Source organism: Bubalus kerabau, chromosome 14, assembly GCF_029407905.1.
Source record: "Bubalus kerabau isolate K-KA32 ecotype Philippines breed swamp buffalo chromosome 14, PCC_UOA_SB_1v2, whole genome shotgun sequence".
Classification (NCBI taxonomy): Eukaryota; Metazoa; Chordata; class Mammalia; order Artiodactyla; family Bovidae; genus Bubalus; species Bubalus kerabau.
Window position 1 is genome coordinate 74,049,042 of NC_073637.1, and position 22,622 is coordinate 74,071,663.

Consider the following 22,622-nt stretch of genomic DNA (forward strand, 5'->3'; position numbering starts at 1 on the left):
TTTAGAGTTATAAATAAATAATAATTATACTTTTCTGGTGGAAGCATGATAAACCCTTTAGGGCAGGAGTAAATTCCATCAGATCAAATCAGTTGCTCTGTTGTGTCCGACTCTTTGTGACCCCATGAATTGCAGCACGCCAGGCCTCCCTGTCCATCACCAACTCCCAGAGTTCACTGAGACTCATGTCCATCGAGTCAGCGATGCCATCCAGCCATCTCATCCTCTGTCGTCCCCTTCTCCTCCTGCCCCCAATCCCTCCCAGCATCAGAGTCTTTTCCAATGAGTCAACTTTTCACAGGAGGTGGCCAAAGTACTGGAGTTTCAGCTTTAGCATCATTCCTTCCAAAGAAATCCCAGGGCTGATCTCCTTCAGAATGGACTGGTTGGATCTCCTTGCAGTCCAGGGGACTCTCAAGAGTCTTCTCCAACACCACAGTTCAAAAGCATCAATTCTTCGGCGCTCAGCCTTCTTCACAGTCCAACTCTCACATCCATACATGACCACAGGAAAAACCATAGCCTTGACTAGACGAACCTTTGTTGGCAAAGTAATGTCTCTGCTTTGGAATATGCTATCTAGGTTGGTCATAACTTTCCTTCCAAGGAGTAAGTGTCTTTTAATTTCATGGCTGAAGTCACCATCTGCAGTGATTTTGGAGCCCAGAAAAATAAAGTCTGACACTGTTTCCACTGTTTCCCCATCTATTTCCCATGAAGTGATGGGACCAGATGCCATGATCTTCGTTTTCTGAATGTTGAGCTTTAAGCCAACTTTTTCGCTCTCCACTTTCACTTTCATCAAGAGGCTTTTGAGTTCCTCTTCACTTTCTGCCATAGGGTGATGTCATCTGCATATCTGAAGTTATTGATATTTCTCCCGGCAATCTTGATTCCAGCTTGTGTTTTTTCCAGTCCAGTGTTTCTCATGATGTACTCTGCATTAAGTTAAATAAACAGGGTGACAATGTACAGCCTTGACGTGCTCTTTTCCTATTTGGGACCAGTCTGTTGTTCCATGTATAGTCCTCTATAAATAGCTCTGTGAGTATCAAAAGTTCCTTACTCCTCTCTGAGAGTCATAACTCAGAGATAGCAGAGGACAGACGTGACTTGGCATGCTGCAGTTCATGGGGTCGCAAAGAGTAGATGTGACTTAGCAACTGAACAACAACAACAAGAATTTTGATATTTTGAAGCACTGGGAGAGCTGAATCAATCTCCTTCTTTGGCTTCTTCCTCCCAGAGTGATGTTCTTAGTAAAAGATAGTCTTGTTTTAAATTTTGCGTCTATAACCTTATTTTCTGAAACAAATGCACTCATTATCCTGGAGTGCTGTTATTTTTTTTCTTGAATAGTCTCTCAATTTTTCCTCCTATGTATACATTATTTTCCTAATAATGTATTCCCTAATCAGCTCACTGTCTTCCTTATCTCTGGATCTTCCGAGGCCCTCTGCAGAGCACCAGGCACATAGTCTGTGCTCAGAAAACTCTGCTGATGGTCGGTATGCTTTTGAACTAATCAAATGACGTCATTAACTATTTTTAATAAGTCAACGTTTAAACTTAAGCTGCATGTCTTCTGGATTTTCAAAATGTGGCTAACTTTCTTGGAAACTCTCATGTCCTCACACAATCAACTTCCCTAATTCCTTGTTGATGCATTCTCTGAACTGTGAAAGAAAAATGTTTGATTCAGACACGCAAATTCGTGAAGCGTTCCATTTTTTTTAAACAAAATAAAAAAAAAAAAGAGAGTTAACTCGTGTTGTGATACTCAGAGTGATTTTGTTTTCCCTATTGTTGAACTTGAGTTGCTAAAGAAAAAGCAAAAGTCACAAATGCCACAGTGACTTCACTCATGTCCTGTCAACCAACCACTTGTCACAGTCATCAGGGAGACAGCTGAAGTATTTATCAAGGCCATAGGGCCTTTGCAATGCACTGGAAATAGTTCTGTTTTCATGAGTCCTAGGACAGATATACCCCTACAATCATATTGCTGTTGTCAAGGGACATTCCACAATCTCTTCCTGTTTTTACAAATTATAATTAAAGTGTGCAACCAAATTAAGGCAGGACAAAGTGAATTTTTGGAATCAACCAGGTCTATTCCCTGAATCAGAGAAGGCAATGGCACCCCACTCAGTACTTTTGCCTGGAAAATCCCATGGATGGAGGAGCCTGGAAGGCTGCAGTCCATGGGGTCGCTGAGGGTCGGACTTCCCTTTATTCCCTGAATATGATTTCCCTTGTGAAATGTATTGCAGTTTCTGAACGCATGAAACCTTGTTTCTCTAGAGGAGACCTGATTTTCTCCCTCTAGAGTTAATCTCCTTGTCAATGATCAGTTTGCTCATGGACAGGCCACTTACCAGACAATGATGGTGCCTTACATTGAGATCACCTATGGCCTGCCATGTGTCTACCCATTGGAACATGATGTACAAAGTTGGCAAAACGAATAGATTTTAAGGTGGCTCTCTAGGCAAAATAACACAAAAGCAATACTAACGTCATTCAAACTGAGTGTTAAAATAGAATGGTTTCTCACTCTGAGAGCTCCCTCAGCAGGAACCGAGCATTAGTTAGTGCAGAGAACGCTATGAATCACCAAGCCTCAGAAGACTGTCTGTGTAGACAGATGGTTTGATTCTTTCATTGTATATTGGCCATAGTAACATTTTAAGTCCTGGGATATTCAGGACAGTTCATTTAAATGCTTCATGCTTTATTTACTCCATGTTTAAAAGATTTCTTTTTAAAGTACCAGTCATCCATTAAATCCATAAAGCTGATGTGTCAATTGGTCCAATTCTTTGGTTGCTGTTAAGTATTTATTGAATAAGCCACAATGTATCAAACATTAGTATAGACAAGTCCACTCTAAGCTTACAAGTTAAATTAGCTTAAGCATTACTCATAAAGAAACACAGATCCTAAACAAGCATGTATTGGTCAAATTTTAAAGTTAGTTTGTGAACAATGGACTTGAGTGAATACCATGGTGGAACCAGTTGCTAAAAATGAATTTTTGACAACTAAGCCTTATTTGACTCAACTTTTCTGAGATTTCATGTGTAAGCTGTAAATTGAAGAAGAGTCAAACGTTGGATGTCAGTGAGGTTTGCAGGTAGAAAGCAAAGTAATCCAGGTTAGGAAAAAAGTCCAAAACAAATGCTCTCAAACCTAAATTTGAAGCAGATTTCTTAATTAAAATAGAAAACTAATTTCAAAATTGGGCAAGATTGGCAATTATTTGGTCACTTTGATCAGCATTAATTACGTATACGAATCTGGAATTGAGCCAAGCCTTTTCTTCTTTTGATCAGTTACATGCTGGGTAATTGAATTAAGCAAATACTGGCACTCACACTTCTGAAAGCATGGCTGTTAGTTCAACCAAGTCTCAAATTCAAACTTCATACAAACAGTGAGATGCCGCAGTCTTCTGCTTTGAGGACCTGGAAGCAAGTTTATAAGGTTTGATTACTCGGGGAAATAGAAAATGATATATGAGGTGATTCAGTCTTCTTCAATAAATTGTGGAACTTTCTACAAATCTCGGACTCGGGGGTTCTACTATTGCTTCCTAGAACTCATCAGTATATACCATCTCTTTTCTGAAACAGAACAAAAAGAACCAAATCATTAGTTATGGCTCAAAAGAAGCTACTGGTTTTACTATGTTTAATAATAATAATAATAATAATAAGCTTATTTTACAAATAATATTACTATGTAGTCATTACATTTTCATTGGCTAATGTTAGAGCTGAGATCTTGTTCCTATGGCCTTTGACTATTTACAAAACCCTTTCATATTTATTATTTCTTTAGACCTGCCTATTTACCTTCTCAGGTGACTCTTATTGTCTGTATTTAACAGATGAGGATAACGAAGCTTAGAAGACTGACTGCCCCAACCTCATAAGTTCATAAGAGGCAGAACTTAAATCCAAGAGTCCTGACATCTAGAGTTTTTTTTTTTTTTTTTTAATTATATTTCAATACCTGTTAGAACCCAGAAAAATATTATGCTATGGAATATTTCCAGAATTTCAGAGATCAATTCATGAAATACTAAACAGCAATCTTAAGAACAGGATTAAGCAGTGATGGTTCTAATGGGCTTTGTAACAGATGATATCTATCATGGGATTCAAAAAGATTCTGTCCTTTTTCTCATTCATCTAGTCCTCTTCCCTAACTGCTTTGGGTATTGGCCATGAAGTGGATAAAGTAGCCAGAGCTCTGTAGAGATAACTGTACTCTGACCTTTGGGTAAGTATTGAACCTAGAATTTTTCTCAGTGGAAATGGTGGAAAAAATAAAAGAATACAACTTACAAGAGGAAAAAAATATAAACTTTTCCACTGTAATGACAGTAGTTTTATCAAGATTGGTCCAGACTCATCTTTATTCCAAAAGGTCATGCCAGTGGCTGGACTGAAAATGCAAACCCTTCTCAGGTTAGTGCCATTTGGCTGAAATATTCCAGTGTTTTTTTTTGGCCTCCGGATGATAAAGTCCGATTGCTATGTAGGATTGGGGGCTGAGGGAGAAGGAACAAAAGGAATTTGTTTACACAAATTTACTCCCAGATGTCCTAAATTATGCCTCAAAAAATAATCATTTAAACTGTTCCACACAAAGACTTTGTAAACAAACACATTTGCAGTATTGCTCCTTAAATGGGAGAGTTAGGGGGGAAGAAGACAGACATTAAATGTTCGGCAGTGAATAGTGGCTTTTACAGCTCTGCTCACAAAGTATTAGTTATTTTTGCAAAGAGAAGCTTCAAACTATGGAGGATGGACCAATGATTCACTAATGTAGTCCAGCCTCAGCATCTATGTAATCCTTACAAGTTAATCTTCATTATTGGCAGATTCCATATTTCAAATGTGCCTACTTGCTAAAATTTATCTGTGATTCCAAAGTCAATACTTGTGGTGCTTTTGGGGTCTTTCCCGGAGAAGTGTAGAGGCAGGAGAGCTTGAGTTACCCACCGTGGACATTCCCAGCTGACATGGAACTCGGTCTTCGTGTTTCAGCTCCGTACTATATAGAAGTGTCCTTTTCTTGGTCTATTTAGTGATACATTTTTCACATTTTTTTGTAGTTTTTCTTGGTAACTTTGCTGTTTAAAATGGGACCAGGCTTAATGCAGAAGTGTTGTCTATTTTATTAATACCTGAGCCCAACAAGGTTGTGTTATGCCTTACAAAGAAAATATACATTAAGATAAGCTTCATTCAAGCATGAGTTAATAAGTCAACTATGTATTAAGATGTCTTTAAACAGAAACACACATAAAACAAGGTTATGCATTAATCAGTTGATAAAAATATTGTGACCAGAGGCTTGTAGGAACTCCCTCCTGTACTTCCTCTAGTAGCAATGATTCAGTATTTGCTAATGTGGTGTCTGTAGTGACTTTCTAGAACATATAACTACACCAAATAATGAGATTCCACTATCATATTTGGTTCTAGTACCCAGAATTATCAGTCAGGTATAAAGTAAGAAAAATAATTTATATTACTGCTTAGAACTACAAAATTTATAGCTACTAATCCCAAATTTTGAATGTAATTGTTGGTTTATTATTTTTAAAAAAGCATGTCTCAAATGTATGTAACCTTGAGTGAAATATACATACCTATTTTCAGACATACTTGGCTTCCTCTTAAGAGATATACAACATTTTGGAAAGTAATTCAAGTGGATTAAATATTTCACAATATCATGAAAAGGTAAGGTTATCAACTAAAAGCTTCAATAAACATACCCAAGTCATGCCTTTTGAAAGAACCTGTATTAGAATAGAGCTGGCATTAACTGAAATATAAACCCCACATGAGTATTTTTTAGGTGCATTGAGTTTTTATTGCTGAAGAATAATACTTGTATTTGTAGAGCTTTCTGTGGTCTTAAGCCTGCTCGTGTACGTTCAATTACTCTGATCTTTAGGAAAGCGACAGACATCCAGTCACTACTACTACAGATCAGCTGATGGGAACTGCAAGTCCACTGGTTAGGTGACTTGCCCATAGTAACAAGTATGGGCAAGTTAACACAGTAACACAGCAACTCGTTAACATTGTAACAACTCACTTACATGTCATTGTTGGGATTAAAATTCAGAAGACTTCAGGTACTGTCCTTGACTTTGCCCTGTGTTGCCATGCCAAGGGTGATTATTAGCCTTGAGAAATTTTTAGTACACTTTATCAGTAAATCCAAACCCCAAAACCAGTTGACAATGTTCTAAATGTATGGTTGTTATATGTGTTCCATTTATAATTCCACTTACCTATATTTGAAGCAGAGCTTTTTCAATAACATATTTCATTTTACAATTCTTCAGACCTAGAAACGCATCGTATCACGTCTATGACAGAAGAAGTATTTACTGAGGGACAAGCTCAATTTGTAACCTGTATCTTATGACTTCGTGCTGAAATTACATTCTTTACTTTCATAGTGAATATTTAAGTTTGGGAAGCATGTAGGTCTCGTTTATCTCAAGCTAAAGAACATTCAGTATTATGCTGAACAGAAAGAAGCTTCAAGATTAGGCAAATGTAGCTATCAAAATAAATGATCTTTTTGAAAATGTATATCATGTCAACCTTGAACTGATTAAAAAAATAATTGTAGCTGTTAGTTTGGTAGCCAAAATGTTGCAAAAACTGGGGGAGAAGCATTTTAATTTTTGCAGGGGGTGTGTGGAGACACATATTTATTTGCACTTGGAAGATTATCTTACTTTAAATGGATTCAACAGTCTGTGATGGGGCAGATGTTCATGACAACAAAAGGAGGAGAAATTAGACTGAGTTAAAAAGGGAGCATACGGGAATAAATACAACACATGATTATTAGCCTACAGAAGTGCTATAAAGAAATAAAAACTTGACTTGAATGGGAAAGCAGGGTGAAGCGGTATAACAGGAAAATAGGGAAGGAAGACCAAGTGGCAAGATTTTTGTCAAGTAAAAAAAAAAAATGATGTGTCAAAATTTCAACATTTCATAAAAGACATTTAGAATTCCACTCTTACCCACCATCTTCACCCTGTGCCACGTAAAAGAAGCCTCGAGACTGTAAAAAGTCAAAAGTTCGATGCTCAGACTTCAAAATTTTAACATTTTCTAGAGGACAATGCAAATTTAACTCAGTAAATAAAGCTTGTTTTTGCTCCACTGATGTTGACATCCGAGTTATAGACCTTTCTATCAGGAGGTTGAAGAGACAGATGGGTGTATAACTTGCTGTATGTTCGCTAGGACAGGAAAGAACTTTGCTTCAGGAGTATATTTAATGGTACAGTCAGGGCAAAAGATGGCCCTGCTCAAAAAATCAGTGTGGTACCAAAAGGATAACCCAGTGAAGTGTACAGTTAGGATGCTTCTAGAGACACACCGTGTACGGTTCTGCTGTAACAGCCATTGTATTGTAATTACTGTTGGTTTGTTCAGTGTCGTTTTGAGCATATAAATCCCTTGAAGTATCCTGCCAAAAATTAAAATGTTAAAAGTGTGACTCAAACACACTTAAGATTATTAACAGCTCAGATTAAATCTACATGAAATTGATATTGTTAAGTAATATTCAGTCATTTGAATCAAAGAGAAGGTATAAAAGAAAGGACTTTTCTCCAGCCTTTGAAATAAATATAGAAGTGAAAGATCTTCAGTAACACAATGATTTAGGTTGTCTGCATTAGGATGAAATAGGCTTCATCCATGAGGCAGGTAACACTTTGCTCCAAACATTCTATTGACAACTGATAATCAATTTCCTGATGCCTCATCTGTCAATGTATATTAACCTCATGGATTAAAACCAGTGTGAGGGCCATTTGGGAAACATAGCTGTTTCCCCAATCCCTCTAAGACACTTGAAGATATTCTTCATTTTAGAAGTATGTATGTCTACCCAGTATACAAATCCCCAAAGAATCATTTGGAAAAAAAATGTTTTTACTAATTAAAGCATTTCTGTAAGCATTAAAAAAGATTCTGCTGAATGTAAAACTACGGTAAATACTGCCTTTCTGATAGAGCCAGATTTTCAGGTACTGCATTTACCTGAAGTGGAGTAGGCCTCTGCAGAACTCTTAGGGAAAGACTTAATCCTGTTTTCTCAAGTGTCTAATTTATCACAGAGTTACCTTAGGCACTGGGAGCATCTGGTTCAACCTGTACATATTTTTCAAGTACAAATTACGGACTGAGAATGAGGCCAGAAGTGTGACGTTATATTCGGCAACAGGATGGACTCATCGAGAGGGAGAGGCAAAAATATTGCTTCAGATTTTCATAAGGGTAAAATTCCGTATATCAACAATGATTCTTCCTTCGATGTCTTGAAAGCCTTCACTTATTATTCTAGATCCCTGCTTAATATTCTGCATGTGTGAACCAATTTGGGTTATGGTTGCATTAAGCAGGTGGGGCATTAATAATAAGACTCCTCTTATTCTTAAGCTGTTTTTAAAGAAAGTCTGTTTTGTGTGTCCTGGCCTGCAATGTGTGCCAAGATATGTATCCGCATGCCCTCTTCTGTCTACCCCCTGTAATCTTAGACAGATGACTAAACAGTTGCTTTGCAAACAATTATTTAATCATACTAATTATCCATCTCTATTCTTTTTATTTATTATTTTTTAAACATTAGGCTTGCTGCTGCTGCTGCTGCTGCTAAGTCGCTTCAGTCCTGTCCGACTCTGTGCGACCCCATAGATGGCAGCTCACCAGGCTCCCCCGTCCCTGGGATTCTCCAGGCAAGAACACTGGAGTGGGTTGCCATTTCCTTCTCCAATGCATCAAAGCGAAAAGTGAAAGTGAAGTTGCTTAGTCGTGTCCGATTCTTAGCGACCCCATGGACTACAGCCTACCAGGCTCCTCCGTCCATGGGATTTTCCAGGCAAGAGTACTGGAGTGGGGTGCCATTGCCTTCTTAGTTATGGTCAATTTGGGGGAAAAAAATGAACATCTTTTTTAATTGCTTTGTTTTTTCATAAATTCTCTAAAGGCCAACTAAGTTGATGTCATGGGAGGGAGATGTGTTATTACACTTGAACCTTTGATAGGTGAGAAAACAATGGCAATGTGTGTTTTCTTAAATTTGAAATAATTTGCTCAGTGGATTGAAAGGTTCTGTCCGCTCCAAGCACATGCCTGTGCATCAGTGACCAGATGCAGAGCGTCTAAAGTCCACAAAACTTGGATGAAGATGGTCCCACGTGGAGGGGGGCAATGCCACCACCCTGAATTAGCTGATGTTGACATTCAAGGGGAAGTCAAAGCCAAATCTCTGTTGAATTGCTGACAAAGAGAATCTCACTTTGGTGAAGGAAATTCCAATATCTCACTAAATGTATTTGTCCTTGTTCTAAACTCATAATGCAAGGACGTCATGGACCTGAAGACAAACTGTTTTTCAGGGTAGAGAAAGAAAAGAAGACAATCCTGCCTCTTCCTCTGCATCACAAAGGCATCCAGCCTCCAAGGTGACCAGTTTGACCTTTCTCTTAAAGCACTGTTTAATTTTTTTTTAAGCCTTTAAAAATGCCAACATGCAAATTGTACATAAAATATTTAAAACATGAGTCCTCACTTTGAAAAGGTGAAGTAATGAATTCATCAATCAAAACCCTGAAGTTCTGAAAACCTCTAATTTACCCTTGTTGTAATTTAGTGGAAGAAAAGTAGCCTTCTGCTAGATAGCTCCACAGAACCGTAATTAACCTTTGCTTTTGTCGGAACAGGTGGGACAATTGGTAGAGAAAGATGATAAATAAGATACACATACACACACATCAGAGTGTAATCTTACTGGTCTCTTCCTCCTTGAGTTTTTGTGAAGATCAAAATTTGAAAGAGTCTTTGAAGTATAATTTATTCCATATATATAAAGTGTTACAATATTTTTTTTTTCAGGTAGATAATAGATGCAGAGACATCAAAATGTTAAAAAAAAAAGATTACATAATTATTTCTACTGTAGAAACTATGTATTTTCTCCCTTCCTGAATTTTCTAATGGCATTTTCAATTAACGCATATTACTATGAAATAAAACAAAATGAAGTACCAGTGTTGTATTGTTTTATTAGCAGGCACAATGGCTGGCCCACACATACCATGGCAATAGTAGTATGTATTCAAACATAAAAACTGTAGCATGCGATCCAGTAAGTTAAAGTGCTTTCATAGGGACGAGTCAGGACGCTTGGAACTGGAACTGCCCATAACACAGGTCTGATTCAGTTCAAACAAGCAGGGAAGGCAATCCCCTTCTTTTAAGACTGACATGTGCAGGTTAAAATAGGACAGTACCGGCTCCCCCACCGCCTATCATCTGATTCAGAACAGAGTGAGCCTGTTTCCCTCAATATTTTTCACTAAACCTGATTATTCTTCTCCTTTGCTTAATCAACTCAAGAGTTCATTTAAATCTGATTCTAGCCTGTGTTAAGGCTTGACAAGCGCTTAAGAGGAGGGCAGATACATTTTGTATCACATGGAGCCTCTGATAGTACACAGAGAAGAAAGACTAAGGCTTCCACTTTTTACAGGTTTTTGCTCATTTAATTAATTTTACTTCCACGGGTGAAAATGGATGTACCATACGAAAAGAGTTCAATTAAAAGTGGGGTGTGTCATTACCCTGAGAAGAAATGAACATGCCTCTTTAATATAAAGAATCCCTATATTCCGGTGACTCTGATTTATTCCATGGTTTCTTGTTTCGTGCATTAAGGAATTTTCTAGCTCACCAGTGTTTGTGTATGCATATGTGTGTGCATACACAAGTGTGTCCCAGAAGAGAAATATGAAAGATTTAATATCCTTTTTTCAGGATAATATAAACTACTAGTATAGTTTATGTTTTAATATAAAACCTAATATAATTAAATAGCCAGAATTTATACATTATCTAAATTCTTTCACCTTAGTAGGAATAACGAAATTCAGTTTTGAGTTTTAACATGTTCCTTTTTCTATTAATATTTCCTCAAATGTTTATGTGCTTAGAAAAAATATATGTGTACTGTGGGGCATGGATATATTTTAATAAATCACAGCATCAAAAGTTCCCTTAAAAAAATCCAGAAGAAGCCAATTATTTATTGGCTGTAATAAAAAAGAAAATGAAAAAAGATTATATAAATATGTATTTACATATATATATATAAAGATAAAATATTCTATATATGTGTACATATAATATATATGTATAGAAATAATCACAGATGGTTGTGTGTGTGTGAGTGAGCGTATAACTGTATGACAAATTATACATTGGGAAGGTCCTTGAACCATCCTTGTTTCTCTCCCATTCCACATATTCTTTTATTCTCTAAGTTTTTGTTTTGGGGAGAGGTATTGCATGGGAGCGGAGAAGGCAATGGCAACCCACTCCAGTACTCTTGCCTGGAAAATCCCATAGATGGAGGAGCCTGGTAGGCTGCAGTTCATGGGGTCGCTAAGAGTCAGACACAACTGAGCAACTTCACTTTCACTTTTCACTTTCCTGCATTGGAGAAGGAAATGGCAACCCACTCCAGTGTTCTTGCCTGGAGAATCCCAGGGACGGGGGAGTCTGGCAGGCTGCCGTCTATGGGGTCGCACAGAGTCGGACAGGACTGAAGCAACTTTGCAGCAGCAGCAGCAGCAGCATTGTATGGGAGACCTCATCATATCTACCTTGTGTTGATTAAAACTTTTGTCTTTTTTTTTAATTGATTCCTATGTAAAAACTATGAAACTCAAAATGTGATTCAACTGTTTTTCTTGAAGCAGTGAGACTGTGTAGGTCATGGTTTCCTTCTTAAAAAAAAGGTAAATCTTTAGTTTTTATACCATATAATTGCTCAAACAAAAATGATCCGAATGTCATGAGTGGTATGTTTGACTAGTAAGATGGTTTCATCCTATAATGAGATTTCCTCCTGTAGGAGGGCTATGAATTGCTAATTAGCATCTATGACCTAATATTCTCTAGCAACCAAGAGTAATAGCAGTAATTTCCAATTTTATGCAGAATACAAGTCTCCAATATTGCCAGCACTTCTGTTTCATTTGTAATTAACTGCAAGCAATTATTATGGTCAAGAAAGTATATCCTAATTCTCATAGGTAATAAAATAAAAATAAATTATGTTTGTAAAACTTATGTATATGTCATGCTGACTGACTGGTGTTCTTTGAAAGCCCTGAGGTTATACAGGTATCAATTAAATTTTTCTTTTCTTCTACAATGGTATCACTTTTAATTTTAACTTGTAACTTTTAGTTCACTACTTAATTATTTATTCTTTGCTTGAAAATGAGTATTTATTAGATTTTGTTTTGAGTTCATGGGTAAAAGGAAACATTTAAAAGTTAGTAATTAAGGAGAGATGTCACATTATCACACAGAGTCGGACATGACTGAAGTGACTCAGCAGCAGCAGTCACATTGTCTGACAATATGTTTTAAGAGACTAGCAATGCATACTTCTTAAGTGGGGATACAGTATGCACAGGAAGACTGACTTATGACATGAAAATGAAAGAACTTGATTTGAGATTTTTCCATGAGAGCTACCTGTGAATGTAAATAAGATTGTTCTATAAAAAATTTAAAATGACATTTAAGACGACCTCTTACCCTGAAAGAAAGAATAAAGTATTACTTATCTAGAACTGTGAAGGACTGCAGTTTTCAGCATGATTGATTTTCTTCCCAGATAATTTACCCCTTAATGCACCAATACTGTATTTTAAATATTTTTGATGTGTATTTTCTGGAAAAAATATTCCCATGGTTTACTTTGTTTGCATCATTTTCCATGGGCCCTCCTGAAGTTCTGGAGGATGCCTTCCTGTGCAACAAGGATGTTAGGTATTTAGGTGAAATTGGGATCTTAATCTTCGCTTCCCACAATAAGAGCAGCTCAGCTGTATGCCTCTGCACTGATTCCATCTTTCATTCCACTCCAAGAACATATTTTGTTGCTCAACCTTAGCCTTCAAAAATGTCTGACCTTAGAAAACAGACTATACACATGATTTAATCCTTTACTGATTAAGCAGGGTCATTGTCAGGCACATTAATTATTATACGGTGCAGAAATAATAGTATAACTAACATTTGAAGGTTTGTGCATTTCCCCTACCCTGAAAGGTTTTAGATGTCTGCGCTTTTCTTATTATTTCTTATTCCTTCCTTTACTGACAGCTGCAACTTAAACCTGCTGTCACTGCTTTAAGCCATCCCTATCTCTGATTCTCAGCTTATAAAGCCAGAGAAGTGAAGGTGGTCAAGGGAGACCATACAACTAAGTTCAGTAAATCCTAATGTGATGATATTTAAGCACATTGTGAAACTGTCAAGTCCTCTAAAACCACAAAGCACTGCCATTAAACAGAACTAGAATAACAGGTAGGGAACAGAGTAGGGCAAATTTAAGCTCAAACTATTAAAGAAATTATTCAAGCTTTAGAGGTAGTGATGATAATGATGATGATTGTTGTTCAGTCATGTCTGAATCTTTGCCACCCCATGGAGTGCAGCATGCCATGCTTCCCTGTCCTTCACTATGTTCTGAAATCTACTCAAAATTGTGTCCATTGAGTCAGTGATGCTATCCAACCATCTCATCTTCTGTTGCCCCCTTCTTTTTCTCCTGCCTTCAATCTTTCCCAGCATCAGAGTCTTTTCAAATGAGTCCCCTCTTCCAATCCAAAGTATTGGAGCTTCAGCTTCAGCATCAGTCCTTCCAATGAATATTCAGGGTTGATTTCCTTTAAGATAGACTGGTTTGAGCTCCTTGCAGCCCAAGGGACTCTCACAAGCTTTCTCCAACACCACAGAATCGAAAGCATCAGTTCTTCAGTATTCAGCCTTCTTTATGGTCCAATTCTCACATTCATACATGACTACTGGAAAAACCATAGCTTTGATTTGACAGATCTTGGTCAGAAAACTGATGTCTCTGCTTTCTAAAATGCTATCTATGTTTGTCATAGCTTTTCTTCCAAGGAGCAAGCGTCTTTTAATTTCATGGCTGCAGTCACCGTATGCAGTGATTTTGGAGCCCCAAAAAATAAAAGTCTGTCCCTGTTTTCATTTTCCCCCCATTTGCCAGGAAGTGATGGTACTGGATGGCATGATCTTAGGCATTCTTTTTGAATGTTGAGTTTTAAGCCAGCTTTTTCACTCTCCTCTTTCACCTTCATCAAGAGGCTCTTTAGTTCCTTTTTGCTTCCTACCATTAGAGTGGTGTCATCTGCATATCTGAGATTATTGATATTTCTCCCAGCTATCTTGTTTCCAGCTTGTGCTTCACCCAGCCCAGCATTTCACATGACGTACTCTATGCATAAGTTAAATAAGCAGGGTAACAATATATAGTCTTGGAATACTCCTTTCCCAATTTTGAACATTCTGTTGCTCCATGTCCAGTTTTAACCATATGCTTCTTGACCTGCATACAGGTTTCTCAGGAGGCAGGTAAGATGGTATGGTACTCCCATCACTTTAAGAATTTTCCAGTTTGTTGTGATCCACACAGTCAAAGACTTTAGTGTAGTCAATGGAGCAAAGTAGATGTGCTTTTGGAATTCCCTCACTTTTTCTATAATCCAACGAATGTTGGCAATTTGATCTCCAGTTCCTCTGCCGTTTCTAAATCCTGCTTGTACAACTTGAAGTTCTTGGTTTACATACTGTTGAAGCCTGGCTTGAAGAATTTTGAACATTACATTGCTAGCATGTGAAATGTGTGCAATTGTGTGATAGTCTGAACATTCATTGGCATTGCCCTTCTTTGTGGAGAAGGCAATGGCACCCCACTCCGGTACTCTTGCCTGGAAAATCCCATGGACGGAGGAGCCTGGTAGATTGCAGTCCATGGGGTCGCTAGGAGTTGGACACAGCTGAGCGACTTCACTTTCACTTTTCACTTTCCTGCATTGGGGAGAGAAATGGCAACCCACTCCAGTGTTCTTGCCTGGAGAATCCCAGGGAAGGGGAGCCTGGTAGGCTACAGTCCACGGGGTCGCTAAGAGTCAGACACGACTGAGCGACTTCACTTTCACTTTTCACTTTCATGCACTGGAGAAGGAAATGGCAACCCACTCCAGTGTTCTTGCCTGGAGAATCCCAGGGATGGCAGAGCCTGGTGGGCTGCCGTCTATGGGGTCACACAGAGTCGGACACGACTGAAGTGACTTAGCAGCAGCAGCAGCCCTTCTTTGGGATTGGAATGATAACTGACATTTCCCAGTCCTGTGGCCACTGCTGACTTTTCCAAATTTGCTGTCAAATTGAGTGCAGCACTTTCACAACATCATCTTTTAGGATTTGAAATAGCTCAGCATGAATTTCACCACTTCCACTAGCTTGTTTCTAGTAATGCTTCCTAAGACCCACCTGACTTTAATAGCAAAAAACTACCCCTTATTCTGTGCCACAACCTGCCAATTTTATACAGTATCTAATTAAATGACCTCTATAACCCTAGTTGTTAATGATTATTATTAATATTAACAATATTATGATTTTTCATGCTAGAAAATTCAGACTTTGTTTACATAATCTTGGATGAACATACAGATATTATAGAGGCATTTGGATCACCCTATGCCTGTTTGATTTCAAAACATGTGAGTGTAATTACCAAGTTTTTCTACCTCCCAAGTATAGTAGAAGATAAGAAAACATTTTCCACATTTATCAAGTCTAGCCCCATGATTTTACAGTTGAAGATGCTGAAGATCATTGTGCTGAAAACTATCACTTTCCTGAATTCAATCTCCTCCTCCGGGACAGGAACTTGTTTTTAATTACTTTGAGTATGTAGATTTCTCTCTCTGTCTCCATTTCTTCTGCCATCAGTCTTCCCCTCACTCCTCATTACTTCAAACTGGTCTGACATGGGCTACAGTAACAGAGAGGAGTGAAGGGAGAATTGTGGACATTTTTACAATATAAAACAATCTCCTTCACAAGTTCGTCTTTTCTTACATGCCTTTTAAATATCAGTTCAACTCTGATGTTCACCACTGGCTTCTTTGCTTAGTCTTTTACCTTTTCCCCTTGTATAGAGTCCTATAAATTCACCTATCATGTTTTTATGGTTGATTTACAGATCTCTCTGTCAACCCTTAACCATGTTCATGAGCTCCAGAGTGGAATTCTCAACTACTTATGGAAAGGTACCTGACTTCCCACATGTGCTCAAATGCAACAAGTTCCAAACTAAACTCTATATTCTTCCTCAGACGTGTTTCTTTTTGAAATGTTGACTCTGTAATTTGGGTTATTTTCCATCTCCTCTCCTAGTCTAGAGATCTCAAAATAGGTTTTGATGCTTTTCTCTCCTACAAACCCTATTGAATCAGTCAGTGAGTTCCGATCATTCAACCTAAGTGTTCCTCAGGCTCCTCCTTGTTTATTTCTCATCTCACCTTGATTAAGATTCCCTGGTGCCTCAGACAGTAAAGCATCTGTCCATAACGCGGGAGATCCAGGTTTGATCCCTAGCTTGGGAAGATCCCCTGGAGAAGGAAATGGCAACCCACTCCGGTACACTTGCCTAGAAAATTCCATGGATGGAGGAGCCTGGTGGGCTACAGTCCACGGGGTCTCAAAGAGTCAGACAGGACTGAGCGACTTCACTTTTACTTTCTTTCACCTTGATTAGATACATTGTTTCTTACTAGATCATCTATTGATTTTTCTTTACTCCTGTATGTATAAAATTGAGTATATACTCTTCATTGTGATCAGAATAGTATGTCTAAAATATGTGACTATACATACGCATGTATGCATACTAAATTGCTTCAGTTCTGTCCAGCTCTTTAGGACTCTATGGACTGTACCCTCCAGGCTCCTCTGTCTGTGAGACTTTCCAAGCAAGAATACTGGTCGTCATGCCCTCCTCCAGAGGATCTTCCTGACCCAGGGACTGAATATATGGTTGTTAAGTCTCTTGCACTGGCAGGCAGGTTCTTTGCCACTAGCACCACCTGTAAAGCCCATGTATACACATCCCTGTCTTACTTAGATACCCTTTTATAGCTTCTCATTATCTGGAATTTAAAAAAAGCCTGCTGACTCTTGTTCTTGGAGATTTGAAGTGTTCTTGGATGTCTCTAAGGTCAAGTCATAATTATTTTGTATACCAATGTTATATCTCCCAGTGTTTAGCATCCTGACTAACTTGTAATAGTTGTTCATTAGATATTTGTTGGATGGACAAATGGAAGAATGTTAAGTCTACCCACAAGGCAGAGGAACAACAATCAGAGAGTTCTTGTGTGCTGTGTTAGAAAGAATAAGGAAACTTAGAGATCAACAGTCCTTATTTTGAATCTAGCACTGCCTCCTCCTAGACATGGACCTTGGACAATTTATTTAATCCTTCTGACCCTAGGTTTCTTTGTTGATAAGATGAAGATAGTGATAGTTTGTGTTCTATGTCAGAGATAATGTATGTGAAATGTATATACAAAACTCCTTTTAATACATGGGGATATTATTTATTATCACCATCATCATCAGCCCAGGTGAAAGAGCTATCAATTTCTGGTGTAACAATATGTAACAGAGACCCAACCACACGGACTAAGATTTAAACTCAGGTGGGACTCAAAGTGTAAGATATGAGCCGAGTCTCAAACGATCAAAACCAAACAAATATAGTGCTCAGGATAGAGAGCCCCAGCAGGAATTCATACACAGGGAAAGAAAATTGGAACTTAGAAGATAAAGGCATAAAAGAAGTTTATTACTATAGGAAGCTTCCCTGGTGGCTCAGACGGTGAAGTATCCACCTGCAATGCAGAAGACCTGGGTTTGCTCCCTGGGCTGGGAAGATCCCCTGGAGAAGGAAATGGCAACCCACTCCACTATTCTTGCCTGGAAAATCCCATGGACAGAGGAGCCTGGTGGGCTGCAGTCCATGGGGTCACAAAGAGTTGGGAACAACTGAGTGACTAACACTTTCAACACTTTGCAAACTGAAGAGATGTTTATTCTGTAAAAATGCCATTTTGATTACAGTTTGTTCATGCAGTAAAAACATTAGCCTAATTTTTGAAATAAATTGTGAATAAAAATATCAAAATTAACAACTCTTAGAATAAAGGTGATATTCTTGGGCCGTGTCATTATAGCTATTCCTTTTTACAGGGTCTTCATACAAGGCTCCTACTTCATTAGACCAAGATTTCTAAACTTCTCTCTGAAGATCTTCAAAGATCACTGTACATGTTTAAGGGATTATGTGATCCATGCTCTCTGCAAATACACACAAAAAAATCAGCCATTTTATAGGAAATATTCTAATTTTGATTTCTTTTTCTCAAAGGTTATCTTCAGTTCCATATTTTTTTAAAGTTTAATTTTCTCCTTTTTTTCAGCCACTAATAATGATGTCACTCTCCTTATAAGTAGGCACACCACTGTTCACATGTGTGTTTTTCCTCTTCTGTACATCTATATGCCAAATTATATGAACACTTTAAAGAAATACAGAAAAAAATGGTATGTCAAATAACCTAAAGGGTTAATGTATTTTTAGATAATATATAGCAACTGATCAGAGAAAGCAATGGCACCCCACTCCAGTACTCTTGCCTGGAAAATCCCATGGACAGAGGAGCCTGGAAGGCTGCAGTCCATGGGGTTGCTGAGGGTCAGACACGACTGAGCGACTTCACTTTCACTTTTTACTTGCATGCATTGGAGAAGGAAATGGCAACCCACTCCAGTGTTCTTGCCTGGAGAATCCCAGGGACGGGGGAGCCTGGTGGGCTGCCGTCTATGGGGTCGCACAGAGTTGGACACAACTGAAGCGACTTAGCAGCAGCAGCAGCATAGTGACTGACAATATTATCCATGATATTTAATTTACCTTATGAAAAGTGAAAGTGAAGTCGCTCAGTCATGTCTGACTCTTTGCGATCCCATGGACTGTAGCCCACCAGGCTCCTCCATCCATGGGATTCTCCAGGCAAAAGTACTGGAGTGGGGTGCCATTTCCTTCTCCAGGAGATCTTCCTGACCCAGGGATCAAACCCGGGTATCCCACATTGGAGGCAGATGCTTTACTATCTGAGCCACCAGGGAAGTCCTAATTTACCTTATACTCTCATGTATACTTGTTTCTAGTTACAGCCTTTGAAATAGGGAAATCAGGCATTTCTTCATCTATCTTTTCAATCACTTTAAATATCTCTGATATCTGGATGGAAGTTCAGTTTCATCTCATAGTCTTAATTTTGATTTATTGATAATGGCTGCCTAGAGCAGAGTATTCAGGGGAATTGGAAGACATTGTCCAGAAACAGGAGCAGAGAAAGAGTTCTGTGATTGGTTAGCAATGTCTACTATGGGTAAGTGAAGGGGAAAGGGCAGAACCATTGTAGTGTATATGACAAAACTACTCTATATAATGATATAGTCGTTTTCTACTACTTATGTCAGTGGCTTTCAAATGGCTTATAGCCTTATTGGTTTTCTCATATGAATCACAGACCATGGAAAATGAATTGAGCGACTAATTTCTCAGTTCTCTCAAGGATGGTACATAATTCCTACTATGCTAGACTTATAAAAGAGAAGTTAATTCTGTATAAATAACAGATAACTTACGGCACTGGGGCTTAATTGTCCTAGGTTGAGAAACACTGAGGTGGTCAATAAGGACCTCAAAGTCTACTACAGGTGTAAGGAAGAACCGAGAGGGAAGGATTCCAGTCTTCTGTTTGCATGCCAGCCATATTAGCCTCAGTCTTATTGGGGGGTATGTGTGCATGCTAATTCATGTATTATATATTTACACACAACAGACATGCATAATTCAGAATTCATTTGAAAAAAAATATTCTACAGTTTAAAAATCTTCAAATTAAAAAAAGTTTGAAAACAGCTGATACAGATTTTTTTCTTTCTGACTGTTGAAGCTATTCTTTTTCATTTTATATAAATTTGTCTTTATTATCCAAGATAAATGAAAATGTTGCTATATTTTGCTATTAATTTCTCTTCCATCATGTGGATACAAAAATTTCCTTTGATTGTCTAAGAAAATAATGTGGAAGATAGAAAAAAATATCATCAAGTCAAAATTGTGTAGTCAGTAAGAAAATCAAACCCATTAGATCATGATTAACAGAAGTTTTGAATTAAGGGATTTGATGTAAATTTCCATATTCACCTTTGCACCTGGATTCTGAAACAGCTGCCCCTTTAATCATTTACAAATTTCTTCAAATAGTGTTTCCTTTTTCCTTGTTGTTTGATAGCTAATGTAATTAACATCATTTCCAGCAAACCTGTAAAAATCTGGTGTAGATTTTGCGATTTGTGTGCAGCAGGGCCTTCAGAGGGCTTGCCTGGTGGCTCAGTGGTAAAGAATCCATGTGCAATGCAGGAGACACAGGAGATGCAAGTTCGGTCCCTGGGTCAGGAAGATCCTCTGGAGGAGGGCATGGCAACCCACTCTGATATTCTTGCCTGGAGAACCCCAAGACAGAGGAGCCTGGTGGGCCATAGTTCATAGGGTCACAGAGTCTGAAGCAACTGAGCATGCATGCATACAGGGCTTTCAGATAGATGAAAGCTATTCTAAGTAGAATCTTGCTTTTTGACACAGATTATTTCAATGCCCTATAAATAATTAATCACACAAAAAAACACGCTCCACTAATGTAGCCCTCAGGTCATAAATTGGGATCTAGAAGCTAAATGAATACAAAGTTCACATTCTCCAAGAAATATTCATTTGTTTTACATGGCTTATGTTACACAATTTATTTGCTTTATATTTAGAAGCCCAGCCTAATGGCATATGTGCAATATGGAAAACTTGTTCTTTTGAGCATCATGCTTTATTAACTGAGCATCGACTTTTCCAGGCAGGGGGCAAAGAAGATGTTAGAATATATGAGATGGCCTTGGCTATGGGGACACAGTGAAAGAGGCAGTGAAAGAGGCAAATTATTAGTGAGTGAAAGTGAAAGTCCCTCAGTCATGTCCAACTCTTTGCAACCCCATGGACTATACAGTCCATGGAATACTTCAGGCCAGAATACTGCAATGGGTAGCCTTTTCTTCCTCCAGGGGTCTTCCCAACTCAGGGTTCGAACCCATTTCTCCCTCATTGCAGGCGGATTCTTTACCAGCTGAGCCACAAGGGAAGCCCAAGAATACTGGAGTGGGTAGCCTACCCCTTCTCCAGAGGATCTTCTGCCCAGGAATCAAACCGAGATCTCCCGCATTGCAGGCGGATTCTTTACCAACTGAGCTATGAGGGAGTAAATTTAAAACTAGCCATCAGCAATTGTGATCAATGCTGTGAAATATGTAAATAGTGGGCTGAGCTAAAGACAAATGGATCAGGCTCCTTTGGGCATGGTTGGGAAATATTCCCTGAGGATGTGACTTTTTCTCTGGGCCTTGCAGAGTCAAATATGTTCAAGGCACTGAAGGAAAACCTGAGAGTCTGAGTTCCAGGTGGAGAAAGGGAGAGCATAAGATAATGTTGCAGAAATGTGCTGAGACCTGATCATAGAGCTGGGGAAGCCACTGATGGGACACTTGAAATGAGCTGATCCTTAGTTTTAAAAGATGACTGCAGCACTAGCATTGTGGGGAAGCAAGAGGGGAAAGGAGATGTTCTAAGTGGCAATTGTGATAATTAATTAATAGCTAAAACACGCTTAATTAATTAATTAGTTTTGGCCAGCAATGACTGAAACCTGAACATAAGAAGGCATAGAATGGACAGCTGCAATGTTTATTTGAAAGGCAGAATTGACAGGACTTGCTGACAGATTGTGTGCTGATGGGTGGGGTGACACGGAGAACATAATGAAGGAAAGGAAGGAATTAGGAGTAACTGAGAAACTGAACCAGAGAAGGCAATGGCACCCCACTCCAGTACTCTTGCCTGGCAAATCCCATGGATGGAAGAGCCTGGTAGGCTGCAGTCCATGGGGTCACTAGGAGTCGGACATGACTGAGCAACTTCACTTTCACTTTTCACTTTCCTGCATTGGAGAAGGAAATGGCAACCCACTCCAGTGTTCTTGCCTGGAGAATCCCAGGGACGGGGGAACCTGGTGGGCTGCCGTCTCTGGGGTCGCACAGAGTTGGACACAACTGAAGCGACTTACAAGCAGCAGCAGCAGCAGAGAGACTGAACAACAGCAACAACTTGGGTTTCTGGCTTGAGGAAGTAAGTGGCTGATGCTACTATTTATTAACATAGGAAAAATTGAGCTAAAGGGGACTTACTGGGGAAGTTCAGACATCTATGTAGAGATTTGGAAGAGGTAGTCAGACAGATGGGCCATGTTGGAGGCTTGAAATACAAATTTGTGTCATCAGAGAGGAGTCATTTAAAGCAGTAGAACTGAATAAAGTCACCTCAGTTCAGTTCAGTTCAGTCACTCAGTCATGTCCAACTCCTTGCGACCCATGGACTGCAGCATGCCAGGCCTCCCTGTCCATCACCAACTCCCAGAGCTTGCTGGAACTCATGTCCATTGTGTTGATGATGCCATCCAACCATCTCATCCTCTGTTGCCCCTCTTCTCCTCCTGC